Source organism: Schistocerca piceifrons, chromosome X (assembly GCF_021461385.2).
Source record: "Schistocerca piceifrons isolate TAMUIC-IGC-003096 chromosome X, iqSchPice1.1, whole genome shotgun sequence".
Lineage (NCBI taxonomy): Eukaryota > Metazoa > Arthropoda > Insecta > Orthoptera > Acrididae > Schistocerca > Schistocerca piceifrons.
In genome coordinates, this window is record NC_060149.1 from 926,422,922 (window position 1) to 926,445,260 (window position 22,339).

General features: G+C 43.7%; 1 protein-coding gene and 1 pseudogene across 1 annotated transcript in view; both read left to right on the forward strand.

Moving 5' to 3' along the window:
- The window catches only part of LOC124722785 (outer dynein arm-docking complex subunit 3), a 341,284-nt gene that overhangs the window by 50,380 nt on the left and 268,565 nt on the right, over window positions 1–22,339 (forward strand). The window lies entirely within an intron of this gene.
- On the forward strand, window positions 10,764–10,881 carry LOC124723751 (annotated as a pseudogene).

A 22,339-nucleotide genomic window follows, 5' to 3' on the forward strand; every position in this document is an offset into this window, starting at 1 on the left:
TCGTTTTATTTTTAGGTGAAACTTCTTGCAGGCATCGCAAGCAGTTATAGACTGTGGAACATCAGAGATCCAGATTGACAAAGCTATTTCAACAAGCACACACAGTGAAGGTAGCTCAGGCCGGTCATTTGCAGTTGAAGTCATTGTCCCACCATCATCAATGAAACGAGTTCCTATCATCAATTGATATGCTCAGTTAAACTGTGAAGCTTTAGTCAACTACATAAAGCTACTCAGGTTTACAAAAGAAATCTACATGCCATCGACAATCGTAAGCACTGTAGGTGGTCAATGAGAACCTTGGATCAGTAATTGCTGTGAGCAGCCGTAGCTCATCTATAAAGATATGTGCATAAGTAAATTATTGTCATGATGAAGAATTGTGCTCTGCTACCACTATAGACAACGCAGGGAAGGAAGCTACTATCAGAATCCCAGTGGGATATGGGCTGACCGAGGAAAAACATTGGTGAGTGATAGCCATTTGCATCAGTTTTCGGATGCTTTAAAATCCAGAGCAGAGAAAATACAGATAAAGCAGCCCTCGGTAAAATAACATACGAGTACTGCGACTCGCTCACCTATTAATTGGGCTCACATAGTGTTGCCAGCTGAACGATAGGTTATCTGGGAGGAAATGGAGAAGCTGCTGCAAGTGACATCACTAAACCTTCAGAGAGTAATTGGTCCTCTCCTGTGGTCCTCGTGAAGAGGAAGGACCAAATATGTCTTTCAGCGCTGACTGTGGGGTGGAGAATCATAGGATTCCTCTTGATCATCAGGGTTGTGCTAAACATAGGAAGCAGCTACTTGGATAGCAGAGTACTTGTGGAGTGCACGAGGGACTTTTTAGGCTAGGTGATAGTCTGAGGTCCTGTGATGAATGATTGCCAGTCAGTGTGCAGAGAGCAAAATCAAAACATGTACAAAGTGAAGCCACTTTGGCTGCCAAATAATTTTAACAGTAAATTTCCATAGCATATGTAACAAAGTTCCTGAATTTACTGCCCTTCAGAAAAGCTGTCGCACTCAGATTATTGTCAGAACTGAGAGCTGCGTGAAATGCAAAGTAGAAAGATCCGAAATATTTGATGAGGCATGGAACGTACATCAGAACAGCAAGTTAGATTGGTTGGTTGGTTTAAAAGAAGGGGGGAAAGGGACCAAACTGCGAGGTCATTGGTCCCTTGTTCCCAGTAAAATAATTACACAACGGAAAGAAGAAAAGAAAGGAGATGTACAGCACAATAACAAGAGAAAGGAAGAACCAGAAGAACGACAGAAGGACAACCAACACTACTATGGACAAAAACAAGAAAAGAAAACCACAGAGAGAAGGAAGAAACAGGTAACAGGGGTAAAAAAAAAAAGAGAGCAGATGACCGTGGCTGGCCGATCACGAGAATAAAAAGGAAAAGTCACCCACTCTGCGACACATTAAAACGTCCACCCTAAAAGCATTCGAGTGGAAAACACAAAGGGACAAATGACATACGCTGAAACCTATATAGAATGATAAAACCCACCGTCGCATATAAAACGTAAAACTAAATTAGCCGATGAGGCGTTGTCAGCTAAAATTAATGGCAACGAGTCTCGTAACTGAGGAGTCCATCGCAGGGCAGTCAAAGAAGGTCAGCTCACCAAGATATGGGCCACTGTCAGCCGGGCGCCGCACCGACACTGAGGTGGGTCATCACGGCGCAGGAGGTAGCCGTGAGTCACCCAATAATGGCCAATGCGGAGCCGGCAGAGAATCACAGAGTCCCTACGAGAGACCTGCACGTAGGACTGCCACACATTCATAGTCCCCTTAATGGCACGCAGTTTGTTGTGCATGCGGAGGTTATGCCATTTCATCTCCCAAAGCCGCAAAACCTTGTGGCGTAGTACTGAATGCAGGTCAGTTGCAGAGAAGCTGATCTCCATAAGCAATTTCCCTGTAACCTGTTTGGCCAGCCTGTCGGCAAGTTCGTTGCCTGCGATTCCAATGTGACCTTGGGGGACCAGACAAACACTAGTGAACGATCAGACCATTCCAGGGCATACATGGACTCCTGGATGGTCGCAATTAAAGGATGACAAGGGTAGCACTAGTCGAGAGCTTGTAGGCTGCTCAAGGAGTCAGTACACAGAAGAAACGCCTCCCCAGGGCATGAACGGATGTGCTCAAGAGCACAAAATATAGCCACCAGCTCAACAGTGAAAACACTGCAGCCATCGGGCAAAGAATGCTGTTCAGTATGTCCTCCATAGACATACGCGAAGCTGACACGAGCAACGAACATTGAACTGTCGGTGTAAACCACTTTGTGGCCTCGCTACTCGTCAAGAGTCGAGAGGAAGTGGCAGCGGAGAGCTGCGGGGTTGACCGAGTCCTTAGGGCTGTGTGAAAGGTCCAGGCGAAGCTGCGGCCTAGGTGTACACCATGGAGGTGTACGTGAATGGGCCTCAAGAATAGGTGATAAATGCAAGGACTCCAGTTCAGAAAGATGGGATCGGACATGAACTGCAATAGGAAGCCCTGACCTGGACCACCGATACAGGAGATGAACCGCTGTGGATGGGAAAAGGAGTTGGCGATTCGGATGTGCAGGAGAACTACGAATATGTGCTGCATAACTGGCTATCAGTTGTGCACTCCGGCTTCCACAAGGACGCTGGTCACCGGACTCGTCCTAAGAGCTCCTGTTGCTAGGCGAACGCCACAGTGGTGCACTGGGTCGAGGAAACGCAACGCTGAGGGCGCCGCCGAACCATAAACCAGACTCCCATAGTCAAGGCGGGATTGAACAAGGGCTCTGTAGAGCTGCAGCAGCGTAGAGCGATCTGCACCCCAGTTGTTGTTGCTCAGGCTGCGGAGGGCATTGAGGGGCTGCCAGCACTTCCGCTTAAGCTGACGAAGGTGAGGAAGCCAAGTCAACTGGGCATCAAAAACCAGTCATAAGAATCGATATGTCTCCACTACAGTGAGTAGATCGTCATTAACCCTAGAGTAACAAGGTGCTAATCCTGAGGCATAAATAACAAGGTGGGGTAAAAATTTACCCCACGTTTTTCTGAATTATTTGTTTCACAAAGGAGGTTCTGGAGTAACATAAGTAATAATCACACAATATGAAACATTTATTACAAAGTATAGTTAAGTTTTATAACATGACAAAACAAATCATAACTATAACATTTTATTGTATCATGGTTGTCATATACAGAAATATGACACTGCACTTATATATTGCATTCAGTTACCCATTGTGTTATGACATTGCAAAACACACTAGAATAAATGAAAAGGCATAAGAATCATTGAAGGAAATAACATGTAAATTAGTAAAAGGTATAAAGCTAACAACTAAGAAAAAATAGTTCCTCATGTGAAAGGAAACACAGATTTTATAAATTATTTTCAAAATTTGATGATATTTTGAATATACCAAACATTTTGAAACTAAACTGCTGTGGCAACTTTGACAAATATTTTTCCAATGGTCCTTGCACACTGGTTTCGAACAGACACAGCATTCAAAGGAACTTTTCCGGTCTTCTTTTCGGCTGCAAAGAAAGCATCGTCCACTTTGTTTTTGAGATCGTTTCTGGTTGTGCTGCTGATCTTGGAATTTCACTTGGAATATCGCTCCCAAAATGTGTCAAAATCTGTTCCATGGTTATGCGAAGCTCTTTGGGTAAAGTTTTTCTCGTGATTTTGTCCTTCATTTCTGCTTCAACCAACCCGAATGCCAACGACTTGAGAAAATTGCTTCGGCTTATTTTGCCGCCATTATCCTTATACAAGACATAGGCATTTATTCCTGATGTATCTAAAAGCCCATACATGTATCGCATTGTCCAGCGCCTGGTTTTTCGTGCTCTTGTCTTGTTGTGGCATAGTAAATCAAATACAGCGACTCCCCCTTTGTTATCATTGTAGAAAACTACTATGTTTGATTTCTTTGTCTTCTCATCTATTTCACCTACCTCATGCATCGTCGACAAGAGAATAACATTTTTAATTTTTCTTTGGAATGTATGACTCCAACATTTTTTTCTCTCCTGTAAATGAATATACCTGAAGGAACTGGCCTATTCTTGGTTTGAAGCAGGGATTCAGGTATTTATGGTTTATTCTTGCGTAAGGTGCCAACCATTGTCAACTTTTTGTCAGCCAGTTTGTCGGTTACTTCACAAGAAGCAAACCAGTTGTCCATTGTAATGTTCCGGTTGTTCCATATACAGGTTCACATAATTTCATCACATAATATGTAGGAACTGAAACACATTTGTTCCTAGTCTCTTTCCCCAAATATAGAATTCCTGCATAAAAATAATATATCTTCGCGTCACATAATGAAATTATCTTTAGCCCATATTTGTCCGGCTTGCTTGGCAGATACATTTTGAATGGGCATCTGCGTCGGAAGCTAAGGAGTGTCTCGTCAATGGTTAGGAGGGCAGAGGGAGTGTACATTTCTCGACTATGTTTGACAAACATACACCACAAATCACAAAATGCAGCGAACTTGTCTGCCGTTCTTCTTTGCAATCTGGTATGTTGGTCATCAAATCTTAGATTATTGATCAAAAACTCGAATCGGTTTTTCATCATAACTCTTCGGAAAAATGGGGACCCGTATACTACAGACCACACATCAGTACAATGGAGATGCGCATTTTTTTAGAGTTCCACTCATAAAAAGTACTTTATTTCGTTTTGGTTGGTATCTCCAATATACCACTGCGGTGATGTGAATATTTCCCTTCAATTAGCAATTTTTTGGTTTGTGTACGTAACTATTAGTGAAACCATGTCACTAGCAAACAACAGTTCAAATAATTTCAGGGGAGCCGTTTCGTTTATTTCCTTGCCTAGTGCACCAAGTGCATGTACCATTGTATTCTTTGCTGGCACTCTTGACGCTTTTTTGTTGAAGTGATGTGTGTTCCAATAATGCCCATTTCTACCATATAAAATTGTCCTTACTTGGCTATCTCTTTCGTCTGATGAATCAACCTCAAATGGCGGTACATCGAATTCATCATCCTCCTGGTCGTCTGTGATATGACCGTCTTCAGGTTCACTCACATCTTCGTCTGATTCACTGTAATAGACGTTTTGAGCCTCTTGACGCTAAAATTCTCTTATTATTTCCTCTGGAGTTCTTAACAGTTTATGAGAAGACATTTTCTACGACTGCAAAACAAAGTATCACCTATTTTATAAACAATAAAATTTAACCTAAATAACAAGGTGGGGTGATTTTTTACACCGAACGCAAAATTTCACACTTCAACTGTTAAAGGAGCATGGAAAATAAAGCCTGAGAGATTATAGCCTCCTGAACGTGAACAACAATATTGACTGGAGGGGTAAACAATGACTCCCGTCCGAGAAGCCAGTGTCACCAACATAGGATAAAAAATTATATCGACTGGGGTAATTTTTTTACCCCACCTTGCTATTCTAGGGTTAAGGTAAAGTTCTGGTTATGGATGAACGGTACGATGCTGACAGAAGTGCATAACACATACTTTGCGGCCGAAAACTGGAAACCGTGGGGTAGAGCCCATGACTGCCCCTTGTGGATGGTTCCCTGTAGGCGCTGCTCAGCGACACCAGTACTGGTGGAGCAGTATGAAATTCAGAAGTCCTCTGCATACAGAGAAGGTGAGATGGATGGCCATACAGCTGCTGCTAGACAATTAATGGCCACTAAAAATAGACACACTCAATACAGAGCCCTGCAGGACCCCATTCTCCTGGATATGGGGGGGGGGGGGGGACTATGGGAGGCACCAACATGGACACGGAAAGTACGACGCGACAGGAAATGGATAAAAATCGAGAGTGGGCTTCGGAGACACCACTCGTATTAATTGGCAAGGATATGATGTCTCCAGGTCGTGTCATACACTTTTCGCAAAACAAAAAAGATGGCAACCAGGTGTTGGCGTCTGGAAAAGGCTGTTCAGATGGCAGACTCTAGGGACACAAGATTATCAGTGGTAGAGCGACCATGGCAGAGGCCGCCCTGACATACAGCCAGTAGGCCACGTGACTCCAGAACCCAACCCAACTGCTGACACACCATACGTTCCAGCAGCTTACAAAGAACGTTAGTGACGCTGAGAGGCCAATAACTATCCACATCAAGTGGGTTTTTAGCGGGTTCGAGCACCGGAATGATGGTGCTCTCCCGCCATTGCAATGGAAAGACGCCATTGCACCAGATCCAGTTGAAGATGACGAGGAGATATCGCTTGTAGTCAGATGAGAGGTGTTTAATCATCTGACTGAGGATCTGATCTGGTCCAGGAGCTGTGTTGGGGAAATGTGCAAGGGCACTGAGGAGCTCCCACTCTGTAAATGGGGTGTTATAGGATTCACTGTGGTGTGTAGTGAACGAGAGTACTTTCCCTTCCAGCCGCCATTTGAGAGTGCGAAAGGCTGGGGGATAATTCTCCGTTGCAGAGGCTCGAGCACAGTGCTCAGCAAAGTGCTCGGCAATAGCCTTTGTGTTGGTAGATAACATGCCATTTATGTTAACACTGGGGACACCTGTTGGGGTCTGATACCCGAAAACACGTTTGATGTTTGCCCAGACTTGGGGAGGTGACGTATGGCACCCAATGGTCGAGACATATCTCTCCCAACATACCTGCTTCCGTCAACTGATAAGTTGGCGAACATGAGCACAGAGCCGTATAAAGGTTATGGGGTGCTCCAGGGAAGGATGCCACTCACTTATGCCACTGTAGAGCTCACCAACGCTCCTTAATTGCTTCAGCGACTTCTGGCGACCACCAAGGGACTGTCTTTCGTCATGGGCACCCTAAAGAGCGAGGGATCGTGTTTTCTGCCACAGAAACGGTTGTTGTAGTCACCTGCTCAACCATCATATCGATGTTACCGTGTGGGGAGATTCGATGGTGACCACAGAGTTGAAAGTTTCCCAGTCTGCCTTGTTTGAAGCCCATCTGGGCAGGTGTCCGTGTGCTTGAAGCTGGGGCAGTGACAGGAAGATGGCGAAGTGGTCACTACCACACAGGTCGTCATGTGTTCTCCTGTGGATAGATGGGATAAGTCCTGGGAAGCAGATTGACAAATCAATGGCTGAGTAAATACCTCGAGCCACACTGAAATGTGTGGCGGCCCCAGTATTTAAGAGGCAGAGGTCGAACTGAGACAGTAAAGTTTCGACATCTCTGCCTTGGCCAGTAAGCATGGTGCCACCCCACAAGGGGTTATGGGCATTAAAATCTCCCAAAAGTAGGAAAGTTCTAGCGAGTTGATCAATCAGTGCAGTTAATACATTCAGGGATACTAAACCATCTGGATGAAGATATACATTGCAGACAGTTATTTCCTGCGTCATCCGTATTCTGACAGCCGCAGCTACAAGAGGGATTTTAAGGGGCACAGGTTCACAACAGACTGAGTTTAGGACATAAACGCAAACTCCACCTGACACTCGATTACAGTCGCTACTGTTCCTGTAGTATCCCTTACAGCCACGGGGGAAAGGGGTCCGCATTGCCTGGAACCAGGCTTCCTGGAGGGCAATGGAGAAAGCAGGTGTAAAGCTTAACAGTTGCCGTAGCTCATCCAGATGGTGGAAGAAACCGCCACAATTCCACTGGAGGATGACGTCGTCGTGAGACTGGGAAGGCATGGAACATTCAATAAGGTAGTTTACGCCTCAGGGTCACCTGCTGCCACCGACTTTTTGTCTGAGGAATCTATATCCATTTTGTCTGAGGGTCCAGCGAGATCTAAGTCCTCAGCAGACGCCAGAATCTCCACCTCATTCACAGACGCAGAGCTTGGAGGTAGTGGTGGTGTGGGTGTCACTGCAATTCCCTTGGTCTTGAGGACCTTCTTTTTGGATTTCTCTCGCTGTTCCTTGGGTTTCCCTGGCTAGGAGGACTTCACTGATTCAGTCTCCGGGACTGAGGAGAAGCATGGAGCCCTGCGACCAGCTGCTTTTGGGCTCTTCAGCCACTGGTGGGTGTCATCTTTCCCACTAGCAGAAACCTGGGAAGGGAGTGACCCAAGGGACCCCTTCCTAGCGAGAGCAGCCGAAGAAGTTGTACGCTTCTCCAGCTTAGAAGTGAGGACAGACATACCTGGTGGTTGGGGGGAGGGGAGTGTTGCTCCTGAAGTAGGTGGTGCAGGAGCAGCAGGGAGGGAAGTGCCCCCCACCATCAAGGGGGCAGGTGCAGTCTTCTGGCTCTGAGAGGTGACTGGGGTTGGCGAAGCTGGTGGGGCTAAAACTGTTGTAGTGGCAGCATAAGATGTTGTCATGCATACAGGATGTAGACGTTCAGATTTCCTCTTAGCCTCAGTGTAGGTCAGTCGGTCTTTCTGGGGAATCCTGTAGTCTGGCGAGCAAGGCGAATGGTCCTCTTCACAGTTGACACAGATGGGAGGTGGGGCACATGGAGTATTGTTATGTGTTGGCCGTCTGCAATCTCGACATGTGACACTGGAAGTACAGCAGGAAGACATACGATCAAACTTCCAACATTTAAAGCACAGCATTTGGGGAGGGATATAGGGTTTCACATCACAGAGGTAGACCATCACCTTGACCTTCTTGGGTAATGTATCACTCTCGAAGGCCAAGATAATGACACTGGTGGCAACCTGATTATCCCTCAGGCCCCAGTGGACACGCTGAACAAAATGTACACCTCTCTGTTCTAAATTGGCGTGCAGCTCATCATCGGACTGCAAAAGAAGGTCCCTGTGAAATATTATACCCTGGACCATATTTAAGCTCTGTTACAGGAACATCCCCCAGCTTGTCACAAGCTAGTAACGCCTGTGACTGGGCAGAGGATGCTATTTTGATCAAGACTGACACAGATCTCATTTTGGAGAAGCCCTCCACCTCCCCAAATTTGTCCTATAAATGCTCAACAAAAAACTGAGGCTTCATCATCATGAAAGATTCTCCATCCGCTCTTGAACATACAAGGTACTGGGGCGAAAAAGAGCTGCTGCCATCCTTAGCCTGGCATTTCTCTCATGGTGTGGCCAGGAAGGGGAACGATTTGGGGTCATACTTCCTTGCATTGAATTGAGCCCGTGAATGCTTAGAGACTGCTGGTGTTTGACCACCAGCAAGAGATGATGTACTCCACTTCATTGTGTGTCATCCACCATGATGCCACCCACTCTGACCAGGCCCCTTCCCACAGGCACCACCCTGCTGCAGCAACAGCCACCTGGCAGGATGGCCATTGCTGGAGGTCCCAATGCCCCAGGGGGATGGGCATCTACCCCTTGCATACATGGGGAGTTAACGGCGCAGGCATCGGCAGAGTGAGCCCTGTGTGGTTAGGGGGCCACAACCAACAGGGTACGTGGCGCCCCCACCACAACAGACTGGCTCCCATGCTGGATATCAGGTGCAACCAAGAAAACAAGTTCATTATCATTATCTGTGTAGAAAACGATACTGCGCAGCAGATGGAAAAATGCGCACCCAGGAGGGTGATCTCGCCCAACAGTTGGAGAATGAGCAGAAGTGCAAATCCACATCAAGAAAGAATGCGATAGGTCTCAGTGCATGATGGACACGATGCACCATGTAAGGCGCCCTTCCCCACTTGGCTCACTCTTCGGGAAAGTTTTGAAAAATGGAGGTCAAACCCTGCAGGGGACCATCACAAAGACCGAAATGTGTGAGACTCCTTTTAGTCGCCTCTTACGAAAGGCAGGAATACCTCGGGCCTATTCTAATCTCTGGACCAGCAGGGGGAACAGCAAGTTAGATGTCACCAGAGGGAGTGTTCAATGCAGTTGACAAAAGTATTGTGTCTACTGAGCATTTAATCCACTCTAATTGTGTAGTTATCTGGACATGAGTAACCGGCCTAGATGAACTCATCACACAGTTTTACTGGCCACCCTATTCCGCTGTAACAGTTGTAGAATAATTCAATGAAAGGATATGCTTAGTAGCATGGGAATACCCTGATCATGCAATATTGCTTGCAGAAGACATTAACCTACCAAGTATACATCTTGGGTGTTAATAAACTACTTCAGCTATATTTAGGCCTTCATTATTGGATCAGTACTGGGTTTTCTGGCATTAAAAACCACATCTTCAGGTGAACATCTGTATAACAATAAATTCAGAAAGAATAAAAACCTTGAGGTACACACTGCTATGGTAAATTGTTTTAAGATTTTAATTTTTTTTTAAATATTAAAAACTTATACATGAGTATATCAAAATGTTAGTACTCACATAACTAAAATATTAGAGTGGGAAAGCACAGAACCTTTTCACTCAACATTCATTGTCCATCAGAACAAAACACCACTAAATGGTGGTGTGTCATAGAATAAAATAGCCAGATTCCAATATAGTGGATGGGTCCTAAACAAATCTTACCATAGTGATCCATTGCTAAGGGGAAAATAAATGAAAACTATTAAGAGCTAATTTTGGGTCAGAATGAAAAACCAATAATAAAGGACTAAATACAGTTGAAGTGGTTTATTAATAACCAAGATGACTACTTATAGCTGTGGTTTCCCTACCTACAAGATTGTCTACCGAGTATAGATTGGGGCAGATATCGATTCATTGCATGTGGTACGAGACAGAAAATCTTGTGAAGTAGTTCTGCACATGTTTTCAGAAAACGGACCTGAGCAGCTAGTTCGACAACCCATGCATACCGGCAATGCTTTAGACCTCATATCTACAAACTATAGTGACAGGAATTAGTGATCATGATGCGATCATAGGGGCAACGGCCTTGCCGCAGTGGATACACCGGTTCCCGTCAGATCACCGAAGTTAAGCGCTGTCGGGCGTGGCCGACACTTGGATAGGTGACCATCTGGGCCGCCTCGCGCTGCTGCCATTTTTTGGGGTGCACTCAGCCTCGTGATGCCAATTAAGGAGCTACTCGACCGAATAGCAGCGGCTTCGGTCAAAGAAAACCATCATAACGACTGGGAGAACGGTGTGCTGACCACACACCCCTCCTATCGGCATCTTCAGCTGAGGATGACACGGCAGTTGGATGGTCCCGATGGGTCACTTGTGGCCTGAAGACGGAGTGCTATGCGATCATAGGGACGATAGTTACTAGATTTAATAAATCCATCAAGAAGGCTAGGGGAGTATTTATGCTGGAAAGAGCAAATAAGCAGTTGATAGCAACCTCATTAGGCAGTGCGTGGACATGATTTAGTTACGATAGGATGGACATAGAGGAATTATGGGAAAAGTTTAAATGGGAGAAAAATGGGCCGAGTAAGTGGGTTAATGACGGAAAAGCGCCGCGATGGTTTTGCAACAAAATTCAGAAACGCCTGAGGAAACAGACTTTGTTGCACTCTCGGATCTAAAAAGACTGTGGAAATGTCGACAAGTAAAAGTTGCTAGAAATCCATGCATATATGAAGAGTTGATGAGTGAAGCATACAACTTCCACCGTCATATCATAGCGAAGGAACTTACTCAGAACACGAGAAAGTTCTGCTCCTATGTAAAATCACTGAGTCGAATGTTTCTATCCAGTCACTCGTGTACCAGTCTGCTGTGGCAACTGAAAGTAACAAAATGAAATCTGAAGTTTCAAATTTCGCGTTTATAAAAACCGTTCACCTACGAAGATCATACAGGTATACCATCGTTTGATCATCGACAAACTCCGGAAAGAAGGACATAGAAATAGGCATCCCAGGCGTCGAGAAGCAACTGACAGAGTTGAAAACAAACGAGTGACCAGGGTCGGAGGGAACCCCAGTTCAGGTTTACGATAGAGTACGCAGTGGCATTGGCCCGTACCTAGCTCACGTTTATCGCTGATCTCTCGCGCAGCGCAAGGTCCCAAGCAGCTGGTAAGAAGCGCAGGCGACGCTTGTATATATGAAGCGTAAGAGAATGAACCTGCATATCCATATCCTTAACACCGTTGTGTTGCAAAATTCTTGACATATTCTAAGTTCGGATATAATTAATTTCCTTGAGACAGATAAGCTTCTGTTCACAAATCAGCATGGACCCACGGGGAACCTCATAATTGCATCCCCCTCAGATTTACTGGGAAGAGAGCGCAGTGGACAGCACGTCAAAAACTGAATACAGATCAAGCATGAAAACTGGAAGAAGGTGTAGTGGAATGTGAAAAAAAGCAAAATAGAAACAGTGAATGGTCCAAGCTTAAGAAGTGCAACATTGAGTGAAAAACAAAACAAACGACGGTGTCGTGCTTATGTGGTCACGGTGTTGGACTGTGAAGCGAGTGAGACGTGTTCAAATCTTTTTTAAGTTACGCCAGTTGGGCTGTTGCTCCAGTCATCTTCAAACGTTTGATGCACAACGTACTTCGAGACCTTAAATGGACGACGCGTTTTTGCAATCTCGATGATATTGCCACTTGCTCTTTCAAAAACAGTTGAAGAACATCTAAGCCACCTAACAGCTGAGATGAAGTGTGTTCAGACTGCTGGCTTCTGCCTGACTTCGAAAACGTGCCACTTCACCGCCCAAGAAATAAAAAACTTGGGGCATCTAGGGAATGGCGATAGCGTAGTCCAAATCCAGAGAAAATACCAGTTACAGATTTTTCCGACTCCTCGGCACATCCATGATATGAGAAGTTTCTTCGGAATGTGCTCATACTACTGGCGATTCATGATGGACTTCTGTAACAAGAACACCACTTGCCAGAACTACTGCAGGGAGATGTCAAACTTTCCTGAAACGAGGTACAAGAAAGATCTTTCTTTGTCCGTAAGGAGGCGCTAACATCTTCTCCATTCCAAGCATTGTATGACAATAATGTGTCCCCCTGGTAGCTGAATGGTCAGCGCAATGGAACGTCATACCTAACGGCCCGGGTTCGATTCCCGGCTGGGTCGGAGATTTTCTCCGCTCAGGAACTGGGTGCTGTATTGTCCTTATCGTCATCATTTCTTCCCAATCGACACGCAAGTCGCCGAAGTGGCGTCAACTCGACAGACTTGCACCAGGCGAACGGTCTGCCCGCCAGGAGGCCCTAGCCACACGGCATCATCACCATGACAATAATGCCGAGACAGAATTTCGCACCAATGCTAGCGGTTATGAGGTAGGTGCAGTTCTAGTGCAAATTCAGGGAAGTGTTGAAAAGGTTATAGGATATGTGTCCAGCATACTCTCCAAGTCCGAGATAAACCACTCCACTACCACGAAACAGTTCTGTAGTTGTTTGGTATGCATTTATTTGGCAAACCATTCACTGTTGTAACGGATCACCATTGTCTATGTCGGCTGACTAGCCTGAGGGGTCTGTCGAGTCAACTGCCAAGAGGCTTGAGGCACTGAGGCTTCAGAAGTACGATGTCACAGTGGTATATAAAAGTGGAAGCAAACCCAAGGACGCTTACAATCTTTCAAGGAATCCTTTAGCAGAACACAGCAGCGTGGATGAAATCTCAGTTTTCTGCTTAAATGACATTGCTGCTGAGCATAAGGAAGATCCAGCACTGTTGATAGCCACAGAAACCTTGAAGAAGGAGGAACCGATCAAAGGAGAATTTCAATTAATAAATGGAGCATTGTATAAGAGGAATTACGATCTAGTAGGGTGTAAATGGTTGCTCTTCATCCCAAGTCATCTACAGAGTATCTACATCTGAGTATTACTGGTACGCTGCAATGTCTAGTTAGCTGGGATTTGTGAAGATGTAGGCAGAAACAGACACAGGTATCACTGAGCCATTATACACTATGTGAGCCACTGTAATGAACGCCAAAGATGGAAGCACGTACTGCTGTTACCTATGGGGAATCTGGCTACAATCCTGCCTGCAGCAGAACTAGAATCGACCTCTTGGGGGTGTTCCCAAAGTTGACAAGTGGGAATGGATGGATAATAGTCTCCACTAACTTTCTAACCTGCTATGCTGTCACCAAAGCTGTGCCGCCTGTTGGACCTCTGGAAATTATAATGTTTCTTGTAGAATATATCACTTTGAAGCATGGAGCACACTGTGTGATGATCTCTGTTCATGGATAAGTTTTCCATTCTAGACTTGTATCAGAGGTGATTTCACGTTGTGATGTCACTCCCAGGATAACTGCTTGCCACACACAGACGAATAGCCTAAGAGAACAATTTAATAAGGCATTGACAGATATTCTGTCTCTATACATTGATGTTGGACTGAGATGTTGGGAAAAAAATTGTCCGTTGTGACATTTGCGTGCAACACCGTGCAGCAGGATACCATTCTTTCTACTCCACGGTCGCGAGGCAAAAACAACAATGGATACGCTGTTCCCGTTTCAACCAGACGATACTCAGGACGACTACGTGAAACACCTCATCACCAGGACCAAAGAAGCAAGGTTGCTGACTCGCCTACGTACCCCCTGGATGCCTAGGAAACAGACCGTGAGCGTTGTAATTTCAAGCGCCAACCAGTGAGATACAGTCCAGGAGTTTGGTATGGATTTTTATGCCTGTGCAGAAAGTGGGACTCTCAGAAAATATACTGAAGCGCTACTTTGTGCTGTAACGTATCCTTTGTCGCTTGTCAGACGTTGTATATGAAGTGGAGGATTAATACTCTTCATCAAGAACATAGAAGTGCAGAGACGTCCTCCAGGTCCTCCGTATGAAACCCTACTACAGTCTATAGATGCAGATTGACAATGGGAGGTTCAAGGATACTGAAGACCCACTTCACGATCATGAAACTTGGACGAAAGGGGCTTCCTCTTATACACTCGTCACAGCGAAGAGGCTGAAACAACATGACCAGAATATGGGGATCCACCAGTGCCGTCATGTAGAGGACAACTGACAAGATCTTGTTCAAGGCTGGTGTCATCCAGGAGAGGGAGCAGCGCCGCGAGTCATGGCGTATGCAAGCTGGTGCAGCAGTAACCGTCACTGGCAGGCCAGCAAATATTACTAACGGCAATCCTTTGTTATTTAGTATTTATCAGGTCTGGAAGGTTCTTGAAACAGCTTATGTTTTTGATGTTTGTATATTCTGGGATATTCGATGTGTGTATAAATGCCACCATTCTGGAATATTCTAAGTGTGTATAAATATCTGTACTCTCTGTCCAGGTGGTCATTTCCGTTCTGGCTGTACTTTGGTGTTCATAATAAACATGCATTTAGGGATAAGTGTCTTTCACTGACGACCTGCTTTCGGATATGGACCTGAGTGTGGTTACGATGTGACAATATGTAATGTTTGTTTTCTGAAGAAATTATATTGTGATTGTAATGACCCTTTGTATCTCACCGTATATTTCTCATAATGTATACATGTATTTGTGTATGAAAGCAAAACGACATCAGTTGCATGTATATGCTTAAAGGCGGACAATAAATAAATAAAAATGTAAAATAAAAATTTGATGTAAAGGCACAGGGAATCAGTTGAGAGGTTCTCAGTGAGTCGTGACTAGGAAATTATATTTTGTGATTTGTTAAAATTATGGTAGGAAGAGTGTAAGAGTCTGTGTTGTCTCTTAGTCTCTACTCACAAATCTACTGTTACGTCTTGTAGTTTCTCGTTGCCGCTGTAGCTGCTCTTAATCCTACAATATGAGAATAGCAGTTATGCTAAAGGCTGTCGCTCTGCCAGTGCCTTCTGGGCTGTACACTCTAGTTTCCTTCCTCGTATTAAATTCCCTTTCTCTAGATGGAGTTGCCAACGCTGCCCAAAATATTACATTCTATAAGTTTGTTTTTGACGTGTATTTCTGCATTTTCCATGTTGCTGTAGCAGTAGTAGCTTTTCCTCCTGTCCTTTCGATAGTCTTCATGACTTCTATTGTTTAATAGAAGAAATCACATAGTCGTAATCTGTAAAGGGATCATCAACAAAACAGAGTTTATGAGTTATACCATCTCTAAACCAAACGTAGAAGTAGCTGACACTGCAGTAGCTTGCCTATATAACTGCAGAACTCTGTTTAGAGATTTAGAGAAATTATAGTGCACAGTATATCAAAACAAACCATTTTAGAAAAGAAAAGATGAGTAACAAGTTGCTAGTTACTTCTGTAGTTACCGAATATCAAGTGAGGGCCAAAGTAGCTAAGACAATCAGCGCGTATTTGGGAGGACTAGAATTCAACTACTCCCTACCCGTTCTGATTGAATTTTTCTGTCATTTCCCTACATCACTTAAGGAAAATTGCAGGATGATTTCTTCAGTAAGGCCACGTAAATTTCTTTTCCCGATTCCTGCCCAAGTGATCTAATCTATACTCCGCAAACCACAGTGAAGTACATGGCAGTGGGTACTCCCCATTTTATCATAGCCAATGCTCTGTATTTTATAACACCAATTTCGGTTATACCTCTGCTCCTCTACTTTCTAGTCATTCAAATACAGAGTGACAGTAATTGAACTATATGAAATAGAATTGTCATAACTTCTGAACAGTTTGCGCTAGGACGTTCAAACTGCACGGTTGGCCGCGGCGTATGATGGGAATTAGTATGCGCTGTATGTTTTGGTTTAGCGACCAAGCCCACTTTCATTTGGATGGCTTCGTCAACAAGCAAAATTGGCGCGTTTGGGGGACTGAGAATCTGCATTTCGCTACTGAGAAGGGTCTTCACCCTCAACGGGTGACAGTGTGGTGTGCAGTGTCCAGTCACGGAATAATCGGTGCGATATTCCTTGATGGCACGGTCACTACCGAACTGTATGTGAAGCTTTTGAAAGATGATTTCATCCCCATTGTCCAAAGTGACCCTGATTTCGATAAAGTGCGGTTCATGCAAAACGCAGCTTGACCACATCGAAGCAGGAGAGTATTCGACGTCCTGGGGATGGAATTCTGGCTCTGGGGCACCCAGAGGTCACTTGCATGGGCCTCGATTGGCCGCCATATCATCCGGATGTGAATACATGCGATCCTTTTTGTGGGGCTACATTAAAGACAAGGTGTACAGCAAAACCATTGCTGAGCTGAAAAAAAGCCATTCAGGAGGTTATCGACAGCATCGATTTTCCGACACGTCAGCGGGTCATGCGGAATATCGCTATTCGCCTGCGCGACGTCATCACCAATGGCGGCAGGCAAATCGAACATGTCATAACCTAAATCCGAATATCTGTAGTGACGGTCACATGTTGAATAAAGTGCGTGTACGCAGTAGTTTGTAACGAATTTACGTTTTTCTCATATGGTTCAATAATTGTCACCCTGTATCTGCGTGTTACAAGAAAAGTATATAATTACATACAGGACGAGAACTTTTGTTGTTAATACAATTCTATCACGAAAACTGTAGGACATTTCATGGGATTCTTGGTACGTGGATGACAATTTTGAAAGTCATAGCAATGAAGATCTAAGTAGCTCAAAGTACATAGAAAGTAGTCCATTGGAATAAGTCTGATTACCTGAATGAGCATGTGATTGCTCTTCTCCTTTGATTCATTACTTTGCAAACACTCCTCCTATATGATCTCAGAAAAAGTTATTAGACTACGCAGAAGCAACATTATTCTAGCAGCATTAGTCTAGCAGATCTTTGGTGTGACGTCATAAGCGAGTGTCTGCGTGTGAGATCGCTCTCTAAGTTTTCATATATTTTTAGGTTTCAGATACATATTTTAAAGGTTTTTGTGATGATATTTACTATATAAGTGACTTATTAGTGGTTTCTTCATCACTCCGCCTTTCTTGTGTTGTGACCTGATATTCGTGAGTGTTTTGCATCGAGCAACTTAATCTCTTACCTGTGTTTACATTCCGCACTGACCAGTTGCAGCTGTAGCGGCGCATCGAAAGCTGAGTACTAATTAATTGTTTGTGTATAGTGGTTTATTTAGGAACTTTAGTAGTCTTCAACCGGTGTTCTTGGTGTTTTCTGGTGAAATAATTTCAAAAGAACCTTTTGGGAACTGTTTTCAGCTTCGTTACTGTGTCATTAGACTTTTATTCTCTTTCTGTATTAGTCTTTTGTTATATTCACATTTGTTGTTTATTAATACTGTTAATAATAGTAGCTACTTCCCTTGTAGAGTAAGTTTGTGATTATTGTAGTCAGGTTTTTAACATCTTCTTATTGTAGTAGCGGAACTTAGAAAAAGTAAAATTTTACCATGAGTGAGAAGTGTGGGCTTTGCCGTAGGTTCGTGAGTAGTGGATTGCGGTGTGAGACTTGTTCGAAGTATTTTCACTGGGGGGGAATGCAGTGGGGAAGCCAGTGGGCATTCTGGTGAGATCCTCTCCTGGAACTGCAGGTTATGTAGCAAGAGTAAGTTGATAGAGGAGCAGGAGCGTAAGATCTATGCCCTTCAGGTGCAGTTGAAAAACGCACAGGAGGAGCTAGATAGGATCAGGAGGGAGAAGGGGGTTGGGGAATGGGAGCTGGCTGTTGGCAAGAGATCTGCTAGGAGAAGAAGATTTTCAGATAGTTTTACTATTGGTGTTTACAATAGATATGACCAACTGTCAGAGTCTAGTGGAGAGGAATCTCTAGTAGCTGTAGATGTAGGAAGTATGCAGCAGACCTCAGTAGTTACTGTGCCTAGAACAGTTGCAAAGTCGAAGAGGAAGAAGAAGGTTCTGCTGTTAGGTAGTTCTCATGGCAGAGGTGTAGGCCAGCAGTTGCAGGAAGTGTTGGGGAGTGAGTACCAGGACACCAGCATTCTGAAGCCTAATGCAGGGTTGGCTCAGGTGACTGTTAATATAGGTGGGTTATGTAGGGATTTTACTAAAGAAGATCAGGTAGTGATTGTGGGTGGGGCTGGTAATAGTATTGATAGGGATGGGGAGTATAACATAGATGGTGACCTGGAAAAGATAGCCACTCAGACTGGCAACACGAATGTGCATTTCGTGGAATTGTTTCAGCGTCACGATCGGCCTCATCTTAATACAGCCGTCAGGCGTAATAACATGAGACTTGGGGGTGCGCTGATGACAGAAAGCATGAGTCACATTTCAGTGGTGTCGGTGGAGTCTATCAGCAGGATGGGTTTTACTTATAGGTGACAGCATAGGTGGGGGTGGTGGGATCACTCATGGGAAAATTCCTGCAGTAGTGGGTGTTAGAGCCGCACCTTTTTTAGATTGAAGTCAGCTGATAGGTATTCCTGCTTAAGGGAAGTCTCTCTAACAAGGGAATCACTTTTGACAAAGCTTAGGTATCCGAGTAATGAGGGAATTAGTATATTTCATCAAAATATACAAGGTATTAGAGATAAAGTTTGTGAACTGCTTATAGATGTTGACTCTGAAATTATTGGTATACAGGTTGGCTGGCAGCTTTTCGAGGAGCTCTTTGCGGTGTGGGGGAGTAGCCACGTATGTGAAAAACGGCATCCCATTTGAGTCAATTGATGTTTCAAAGTACTGCACTGAAAAGGTGTTTGAATGTTGTGCAGGTGTGGTTAAATTTAACGGAGCTAAACTTCTAACTGTTGTTATTTATAAATCCCCAGACTCCGATTTCACAACATTTTTGCTAAAGCTAGAGGAGGTTCTTAGTTCACTTTATAGGAAATACAAAAGGTACTGTTATATGTGGTGACTTCAATATTAATTGTATAAGTGATTGTGCAAGGAAGAGGATGCTGGTAGACCTCTTTAATTCATATAATCTTATGCAAACCGTATTCTTTCCAACGAGAGTGCAAGGGAACAGTAGAACAACCATAGACAACATTTTTGTTCATTCCTCATCACTAGAAGGGCATTCTGTTAGCAAAAAGGTGAATGGCCTTCTGATCATGATGCACAAATTTTAACTTTAAAAGATTTTTGTGCTGCAACACGTGTTAAATATAGTCATCAGCTGTTCAGGAAAGCTGATCCAGTTGCTGTAGAGACCTTTGTAAACCTTATAAAGGAACAAGAGTGGCAAGATGTTTATAGCGCTGATACAGTAGACGATAAATATAATGCTTTTCTCAAGACTTTTCTCATGCTCTTTGTTAGTTGCTTTCCGTTAGAACGTTTAAAACAGGGTACTAGCACAAACAGGCAGCCTGGGTGGCTGACTAGAGGGATAAGAATATCTTGTAGAACAAAGTGGCAATTATATCAAAACGTTAGAAACAGTCAAAATCTAAATGCAGCAGCCTATTACAAACAGTATTGTAAGGTGCTTAAAAATGTAATTAGGAAGGCAAAAAGTATGTGGTATGCAGATAGAATAGCTAAGTCTCAGGATAAAATTAAAACCATATGGTCAGTCGTAAAGGAAGTTGCTGGTCTGCAGAGACAGGTTGAGGATATAGAATCAGTGCGTAGTGGGAATGTCCGTGTTACTGATAAGTCGCATATATGTACAGTATTTAATAATCACTTTCTGAATATAGCAGGTGAACTAAATAGAAACCTAGTCCCAACAGGGAATCATATAGCGCTCTTAGAAAAAAGTTTTCCGACACTGTTACCTGAAATGCTCCTCCATGATACTGACAAGAGGGAGATTGAGTTAATAATTAAATCACTAAAGACCAAGAACTCTCATGGATATGACGGGGTATCTAGCAGAATACTGAAGTATTGTTCTATGTATGTTCTCAGCCATATCTGTAACTTTTCCTTTAGAAGTGGTCGGTTGGTTCAAATGGTTCAAATGGCTCTGAGCACTATGCGACTTAACATCTTACGTCATCAGTCGCCTAGAACTTAGAACTAATTAAACCTAACCAACCTAAGGACATCACACACATCCATGCCCGAGGCAGGATTCGAACCTGCGACCGTAGCGGTCACGCGGTTCCAGACTGAAGCGCCTTTAACCGCGCAGCCACACCGGCCGGCCGGAGTGGCCGGTTTCCTGACCGATTAAAGTACTCGGTAGTGAAGCCACTTTATAAAAAGGGAGACACTGATAAAGTTGACAATTTTAGACCTATTTCTATGCCATCGGTGTTTGCTAAAGTTATCGAGAAGGTTGTATATACAAGGTTACTGGAGCATTTAAATTCACATAATTTGCTGTCAAATGTTCAGTTTGGTTTTAGAAATGGTTTAACAACTGAAAATGCTATATTCTCTTTTCTCTGTGAGGTTTTGGACGGATTAAATAGAAGGTTCCGAACGCTAGGTGTTTTCTTTGATTTAACGAAGGCTTTTGACTGTGTTGACCACAAAATATTACTGCAGAAGTTGGACCATTATGGAGTAAGGGGAGTAGCTTACAATTGGTTCGCCTCTTACTTTAAGAACAGAAAGCAGAGGGTAATTCTCCGCAATATTGAGAGTGGTAGTGATGTTCAGTCCCAATGGGGCACTGTTAAGTGGGGCGTTCCCCAAGGGTCGGTGCTGGGGCCACTGCTGTTTCTAATGATATGCCTTCTAGTATTACAGGTGATTCAAAAATATTTCTGTTTGCTGATGACACCAGCTTGATAGTGAAGGATCTTGTGTGTAATATTGAAACAGTAACAAATAATGTAGTTCATGAAATAAGTTCGTGGCTTGTGGAAAATAATTTGATGCTAAATCACAGTAAGAATCAGTTTTTACAGTTTCTAACTCACAATTCAACAAGAACCGATATTTTGATCAAACAGAATAGGCATATTATAAGCGAGACGAAACAGTTCAAGTTCCTAGGCGTTCGGATAGATAGTAAGCTGTTGTGGAAAGCCCATGTCCAGGATCTTGTTCAGAAGCTAAATGCTGCTTTATTTACCATTAGAACTGTATCTGAAATAAGTGACACTTCAACACGAAAAGTAGTCTACTTCACATATTTTCATACACTTATGTCGTATGGTATTATTTTTTGGGGTAATTCTTCTTATTCCAAAAGGGTATTTTTGGCTCAAAAACGGGCTGTTCGAGCTATATGTGGTGTAAGTTCGAGAACCTCTTGTCGACCCCTATTCAAAAATCTGGGAATTCTAACATTGCCCTCACAGTATATATTTTCTTTAATGTCGTTTGTTGTTAGCAATATTAGCCTATTCCCAAGAGTTAGCAGCTTTCATTCAGTTAATACTAGGCTGAAATCAAATCTGCATGTAGAATGCACTTCCTTGACTCTTGTGCAGAAAGGAGTGCAGTATTCTGCGGCATCCATTTTCAATAAGCTACCACAAGAACTCAAAAATCTTAGCAGTAGCCCAAACTCTTTTAAGTCTAAACTGAAGAGTTTCCTCATGGCTCACTCCTTCTATTCTGTCGAGGAGCTCCTGGAAGAGCTAAAAAATTAAGCAAATTCCAGTGTTACATTGTTGATTTTCTTCATTTAAACTTACGTCTTGTCACCTGAATATGTTTTTTTATATTTCATTTTATCTGTTTCTAATATCGTGTTATAATTTCATGTATTGACTCGTTCCATGACCATGGAGACTTCTCCTTAATTTGGTCCCACGGAA